The sequence below is a fragment of the Grampus griseus genome (assembly GCF_964374135.1).
Source record: "Grampus griseus genome assembly, chromosome: 5".
Classification (NCBI taxonomy): domain Eukaryota; kingdom Metazoa; phylum Chordata; class Mammalia; order Artiodactyla; family Delphinidae; genus Grampus; species Grampus griseus.
Genome location: NC_138998.1, coordinates 126,798,661 through 126,806,947, shown reverse-complemented (window position 1 = coordinate 126,806,947; position 8,287 = coordinate 126,798,661).

Below are 8,287 nucleotides of genomic sequence, written 5' to 3'. Positions count from 1 at the left end.
TACTGCTCAAAGATAAATTGCTCTTTGAAGCTGTAAGATACTAGTTTGTGCTGATTTTGTTTGAAGTTGAGTCCATCACTGTCTTAACCTGTGTACTGTGAGTTTGGGTACTGTCGTGGCCATAATTCATTCACCCTGTCTAGCTGTTGGCCAAGGCATTATGGAAACTTCTGAGTCTGTACCTTGTGATGACCCATGTGCTGTTGACCAGGTTTCCTGTGGTCTAGACAGTGGCCTGAGGAAAAGTTAATTTTTATTAATGTCTATTCCCTGAGCCATAGTATGTAAATATTGCTTATTTGGTATTTATTCAAAATTATCTCAAAAACTTATTTTCAATATGTTTGTGAGTTATTTAATAAGTTACAACTCTGGATATTTAGTGTGTGCTTCTTATTTAGTAAAGCATATTTTGGAAATAATTTAATTGAGTAAAATACTTGTCACTTTATTATCTTTAGTTTTCATGTAACACAGTCATTTTAGAAGTATAATTATCACTCAGATAATTCTGTTTGAAGCATATATAATACCCAAATATGGACTCTTTTTATAAGATGGTAAAATCTGCTAGTGTTCAATGTGTGGGATTTTTTTTATTTGAAATATTATATTATTTAATGACATCTGCTTATCTGTGCATCTACCTATCTGTTTAGCATTCTCTCCCTCTTTGTTTCTCACAGATCATTATGAGAAAACCTAAGATAAAAACTATGTACTCATTTAACAGCCATATTAGAACTGAATCATTCACTTTACAAAATAATTTACTGTAAGTTTCCCTAGTGCCTTGAACAAATAATCAAAGTACTGTAATTTCATTTAAGTAATTTCTTTCAGGAATATCTTAGTTATGTAAACCTTAGCACATTTAAAGACGCCATTAATAGGGCTTCTCTGGTGGCGCAATGGTTGAGAGTCTGCCTGCCGATGCAGGAGACACGGGTTCGTGCCCCGGTCCGGGAAGATCCCACATGCCGCAGAGCGGCTGGGCCCGTGAGACATGGCCGCTGAGCCTGCGCGTCCGGAGCCTGTGCTCCGCAACGGGAGAGGCCACAACAGTGAGAGGCCTGCGTACCACACAGACAAACACAAACAAACAAACAAAAAAGATGCCATTAATATTTCTAAGGGGAAAGCAAAACAAATAAGTGTTTGTTCTCTGGGAGTGTAAGCTAGTTAGATCGATAGATAATATGCAAGTACATCTGTTCAAGTGAATTTTTTCAAGTAATTAAAAAAAAAAGTTGTGTTTGTCCTCATTACTGCTAAGTCATATGAAGACATGCCTTTTTTTTTTTTAGTCAAGGGGTTATTATAGCTTCCTTAATCATAACTACTCTGAAACTCCTAACAATCATATTAGAGCTGAATCATTCATTTTATAAAATAATTTATCATTAAGTTTTCCTAGTGCCTTTAACAAGAAATTTAGGAGTTAGAAATTTCTTATTCCTGTATAAATTCCTGTAATACTGTTGGGGAATCCCCTCTGCCTCCTCCTTTTGCCAGGGGAATACCAGGAGGAAACTTCTACTTAACTGTTAGGCACACAACTTTTTCCCAGGAACCCCTATCCATTCCTTGGAAATTGTTAGAATCAGCATGGGAACAAGTAGTTTAGCGAACTAAATACCAAGCTAAAACAGTGAGTTAGATTCAAGCCTCAGAGAGGTGTTGCAAGCCTAACACTGGAGTAGGTAAAATGCTGGCATTGAAGCAGAGACAAAAGTCCTAGTATCATCAAATAGAGTCTTCTAATGACATTGTAGCTTTAACATTTAGAATTAAAACTTATTGACTTCCAGACAGCAGATCAACACAGAGATGAGATTTGTTTCATGCAAACACTTGACTCCAAAGAATAGAGTAGAATACCCCACAGGCTTCAGGGCTTGGAGTTTTATCTTTATTTTATTTGCTGTCTATTCATAGTACTTACACAATTTGACTAGGAAAAAGATTTGATCTAACTCACATAATCTCACTATTTCTATTCATAGTAATTTTGGGAGATAAGGAACAGTAAAACATATTTCTTTATTTCCTGTTTAGAGTTATAATATTTTGCCTTTGTGTTATCACTTCCCCCATTAGAACATTTTCTGCCAAAAGCTTTATGTTTTCTGGCATATAATTACCAATCTTCTCAGCCTCCCATAATAAAGACTTAATATTTTCTTTATGTTGGGAGGCTTTGTGACAATTACAGTATTTAAAATCAGAGGAATTTGCTCTCAATTTTATACAAGAAAGTGTCTGAGATTAGTTTATTTTTTTCCCCTGGTATTTCTTGTGAAGCAAACTGGCACCTACAATTTCCAATATCCAGTGGCAATTAGTCATTACTGTTTTTATTACCTAGAGGAAACAATTCAAGCCCCAGTGAGTTTTGTCTCCCCCACCTCCATTGCAATATAATTTATTCTATTGACAGTGTCTCTAAATATTTGATCATCTAACTTGTGTGCTTCATCTTCTTGTTTCTGGGAAAATAAACCTTAATTTAGAATTTCTTCCTTCACTAATTTGAAATAATAAAATCTCATTGATTATAAGCTGATGATGTGCAACTATAAATTATAGGTATAAAGCATTTAAAATTACTTTTTAAAATTTGTCACATTAAAATCTAATTATTAGAATTTGCATACAATGGGAATAACTGCATAGCTTCACATTTAACACAATTATCCTGATAAGCCTGAGACTTCTGATTCAATGACAATTTTTTTTTTATCTTCTCCCACCATTGTGTGTTGGGTTTTTTAAAGGGAAGATATCTTGTTTGTGCATCAAATGCAGTCATTCTGAGAAGACTCCTCTGTACCTGGGCTTGAATTAGATTGAGTTTGTAGACCATGAGCCTCAGCTTGATGATATATAAGGAGATGAGACCTTTGTAGGATCCTGGGAAGGAGTGAAAGTACTTTGCATGTGGAAGAAATAAATAGAAGTATATAGTTTGTGGACAGAGGCCAAACTTTGGTGGTTTTAAAACATGACCACAAATTATTTGATAATCTTTAATAAGAGATGGGAATATGTCCTTTTTCCCTGAATTTGGGCAGGTCTCTGTCACAGCCAATACAATGTAGCAGAGGGTGCTATACTTTCTAAGCTATATAGCAAAATGCTATGAAACTTCCACCTTGTTTAGTGAAACAGTCTATATGGGATTGGGTAAGCTTCCATGTAGGAAGACCTGATAACCTAACGTCACCCTGCTGCAAGAAATCCCAAGTCACATGGCACCTGTGACAGCAGTCCCAGTGTAGGAACTTCAATCGACAGCACCAACTAAGGCTGGCCTTTGAGTTTTCCCAGCTCAGTTTTGTCAGCATACATATGAAAAAGCCTCTAGATGAATCTAGGCCCCAGTTACTCCCAGCCTTTGAAGTCTTCCCAGTTACATCTCCAGATATCAGACATCAGAGACAATAAGCCTTTACTTCTGGTGCTTTGCCCAAGTTCCTCATCTATAGTATCTGTTATTGACCTAGAATAAATTGACTGCCAGATATTTCTCCAGCAAGGAAGGATTTACTCAGGATCAGCAGAAAGAGTTGCAATTCAGGGTCTGCAACCGTGTTGTACCATGAGCAAGTCCCCACATGGCCAGAGAAGGAGTAGCTTTCATAGAGCTACAAAGGAAGTTGGGAGACAGGGCTATAGTCCATGGCTTTTCATTGGCTAAGTTTTCACCAGAAAAGAAAAGGCGTCTTTCTTCTTATTGGGATCTGCTACCCGTGTAGGGAATGAGAGCTTCCCCTTCTGGTCTCCCCACTCTATTTGATTGAGTTTTCTGTTCATTACCTTTTTATACCATGAACATAATAAAATGTTCTTTTCTTTATACCCCAAGTTTAGTTTGATTTGTCATGAAATACTTGGTAACTGGAAGTCTTCAAGTATCTGCCCACAGCATCCCCCATACTGTTCCTTTCCTGTTTGTCCTCGTCATGATGCTGCTATGAGGTCAGACTCCTTGCTCATTGGTAAAATCGTCTCTAGTGTCCCTACAATCCAGCCTTCTTGCTAAAAGCACTTTCGAGTTTCGAATCAGTTATTTTAGGTGTTGGCTCTGAGTAGCAGTGCGTTGGCTAATCTTTCTGTTTCTTTTTTTCTTTTATTTTACATCTTTATTGGAGTATAATTGCTTTACAATGGTGTGTTAGTTTCTGCTTTATAAAAAAGTGAATCAGTTATACATAAACATATGTTCCCGTATGTCTTCCCCCTTCATCTCCCTCCTTCCCACCCTCCCTATCCCACCCCTCTAGGTGGTCACAAAGCACCGAGATGATCTCCCTGTACTATGCGGCTGCTTCACACTAGCTATCTATTTTACGTTTGGTAGTGTATATATATCCATGCCACTCTCTCGCTTTGTCACAGCTTACCCTTCCCCCTCTCCATATCCTCAACTCCATTCTCTAGTATGTTTGTGTCTTTATTCCTGTCTTACCCCTAGGTTCTTCATGACATTTTTTTTTCTTAAATTCCATATATATGTGTTAGCATATGGTATTTGTCTTTCTCTTTCTGACTTACCTCATTCTGTATGACAGACTCTAGGTCTATCCACCTCATTACAAATAGCTCAATTATGTTTATATTTATGGCTGAATAATATTCCATTGTATATATGTGCCACATCTTCTTTATCCATTCACCCGATGATGGACATTTAGGTTGTTTCCATCTGTGGACAATTGTAAATAGAGCTGCAATGAACATTTTGGTACATGACTCTTTTTGAATTATGGTTTTCTCAGGTTATATGCCCAGTAGTGGGATTGCTGGGTCATATGGTAGTACTATTTATAGATTTTTAAGGAACCCCCATACTGTTCTCCATAGTGGCTGTACCAACTCACATTCCCACCAGCAGTGCAAGAGTGTACCCTTTTCTCCACACCCTCTCCAGCATTTCTTGTTTCTAGATTTTTTGATGATGGCCATTCTGACTGGTGTGAGATGATATCTCATTGTACTATTGATTTGCATTTCTCTAATGATTAATGATGTTGAACAATCTTTCATGTGTTTGTTGGCACTCTGTATACCTTCTTTGGAGAAATGTCTATAAAGGACTTCTGCCCATTTTTGGATTGGGTTGTTTGTTTTTAGGTTATTGAGCTGCATGTGCTGCTTATAAATTTTGGTGATTAATCCTTTGTCAGTTGCTTCATTTGCAAATATTTTCTCCCATTCTGAGGGTTGTCTTTTGGTCTTGTTTATGGTTTCCTTTGCTGTGCAAAAGCTTTGAAGTTTCATTAGGTCCCATTTGTTTATTTTTGTTTTTATTTCCCTTACTCTAGGAGGTGGGTCAGAAAGGATCTTGCTGTGATTTATGTCATAGAGTGTTCTGCCTATGTTTTCCTCTAAGAGTTTGAGAGTTTCTGGGCTTACATTTAGGTCTTTAATCCATTTTGAGCTTATTTTTGTGTATGGTGTTAGGGAGTGTTCTAATCTCATACTTTTACATGTACCTCTCAAGTTTTCCCAGCTCCATTTATTGAAGAGGCTGTCCTTTCTCCACTGCATATTCCTGCCTCCTTTATCAAAGATAAGTTGACCATATGTGCGTGGGTTTATCTCTGGGTTTTCTATCCTGTTCCATTGATCTATATTTCTGTTTTTGTGCCAGTACCATACTGTCTTGATTACTGTAGCTTTGTAGTATAGTCTGAAGTCAGGGGGCCTGATTCCTCCAGCTCCGTTTTTCATTCTCAAGAGTGCTTTGGCTATTCGGGGTCTTTTGTGTTTCCATACAAATTGTGAAATTTTTTGTTCCAGTTCTTTGAAAAATGCCAGTGGTAGTTTGATAGGGATTGCATTGAATCTGTAGATTGCTTTGGGTAGTAAAGTCATTTTCACAATGTTGATTCTTCCAACCCAAGAACATGGTATATCTCTCCATCTATATGTATCAACTTTAATTTCTTTCATCAGTGTCTTATAATTTTCTGCATACAGGTCTTTTGTCTCCTTAGGTAGGTTTATTCCTAGATATTTTATTCTTTTTGTTGCAATGGTAAAGGGGAGTGTTTTCTTGATTTCAATTTCAGAGTTTTCATCATTAGTGTATAGGAATGCCAGAGATTTCTGTGCAATAATTTTGTATCCTGCTACTTTACCAAATGTATTGATTAGCTCTAGTAGTTTTCTGGTAGCATCTTTAGAATTCTCTATGTATCGTATTATGTCATCTGCAAAAAAGTGTCAGCTTTACTTATTTTCTGATTTGGATTCCTTTTATTTCCTTTTCTTCTCTGATTTCTGTGGCTGAAATTTCCAAAACTATGTTGAATAAGAGTGGTGAGCGTGGGCAACCTTGTCTTGTTCCTGATCTTAGTGGAAATGGTTTTACTTTTTCATTACTGAGAATGATGTTGGCCGTGGGTTTGTCATATATGGCCTTTATTATGTTGAGGAAAGTTCCCTCTATGCCTACATTCTGCAGGGTTTTTATCATAAATCAGTGTTGAATTTTGTTGAAAGCTTTCTCTGCACCTATTGAGACGATCATATGGTTTTTCTCCTTCAGTTTGTTAGTATGGTATATCACGTTGATTGATTTGCGTATATTGAAGAATCCTTGCATTCCTGGAATAAACCCCACTTGATCATGTTGTATGATCCTTTTAATGTGCTGTTGGATTCTGTTTGCTAGTATTTTGTTGAGGATTTTTGCATCTATGTTCATCAGCGATATTGGCCTGTAGATTTCTTTCTTTGTGATATCCTTGTCTGGTTTTGGTATCAAGGTGATGGTGGCCTCGTAGAATGAGTTTGGGAGTGTTTCTCCCTCTGCTATATTCTGGAAGAGTTTGAAAAGGATAGGTGTTAGCTCTTCTCTAAATGTTTGATAGAATTCGCCTGTGAAGTCATCTGGTCCTGGGCTTTTGTTTGTTGGAAGATTTTTTTTTTTTTTTTTTTTTTCTGTACACGGGCCTCTCACTGTTGTGGCCTCTCCCATTGTGGAGCACAGGCTCCAGACCCACAGACTCAGTGGCCATGGCTCATGGGCCTAGCTGCTCCATGGCATCTTCCCGGACCAGGGCATGAATCCATGTCCCCTGCATTGACAGGCAGATTCTCAACCACTGCGCCACCAGGGAAGGCCCTGTTGGAAGATTTTTAATCACAGTTTCAATTTCAGTGCTTGTGATTGGTCTGTTCATATTTTCTATTTCTTCCTGATTTAGTCTTGGCACGTTGTGCATTTCTAAGAATTTGTCCAATTCTTCCAGGTTGTCTATTTTATTGGCATAGAGTTGCTTGTAGTAATCTCTCATGATCTTTTGTACTTCTACAGTGTCATTTGTTACTTCTCCTTTTTCATTTCTAATTCTATTGATTGGAATCTTCTCCCTTTTTTTCTTGATGAGTCTGAGTAATGGTTTATCAATTTTTTTTTATCTTCTCAAAGAACCAGCTTTTAGTTTTATTGATCTTTACTATCGTTTCCATCATTTCTTTTTCATTTATTTCTGATCTGATTTTTATGATTTCTTTCCTTCTGCTAACTTTGGGGTTTTTTGTTCTTCTTTCTCTAGTTGCTTTAGGTGCAAGTTTAGGTTTTTTATTTGAGATGTTTCCTGTTTCTTAAGGTAGGATTGTATTGCTATAAACTTCCCTCTTAGTACTGTTTTTGCTCTATCCCATAGGTTTTGGATTGTCGTGTCTCCATTGTCATTTGTTTCTAGGTATTTTTTTTAATTTCCTCTTTGATTTCTTCATTTTGTTTTTAAGTAGTGTATTGTTTAGCCTCCATGTGTTTGTATTTTTTACAGATCTTTTCCTGTAATTGATATCTAGTCTCATAGCATTGTGGTTGGAAAAGATACTTGATACAATTCAATTTTCTTAAATTTTCCAAGGCTTGAGTTGTGACACAAGATATGATCTACCCTGAAGAATGTTTCATGAGCACTTGAGAAAAATGTGTATTCTGTTGTTTTTGGATGGAATGTCCTATAAATATCAATTAAGTCCATATTGTTTAATGCATCATTTAAAGCTTGTCTTTCCTTTTTATTTTAATTTTGGATGATCTGTCCATTGGTGAAAGTCCCCTACTATGAATGTGTTACTGTCGATTTCCCCTTTTATGACTGTTAGTATTTGCCTTATGTATTGAGGTGCTCCTATGTTGGGTGCATAAATATTTACAATTGTTACACCTTCTTGGATGATCCCTTGATCATTATGTAGTGTCCTTCTTTGGCTCTTCTAGTAGTCTTTATTTTAAAGTCTATTTTGTCTGATATGAGAA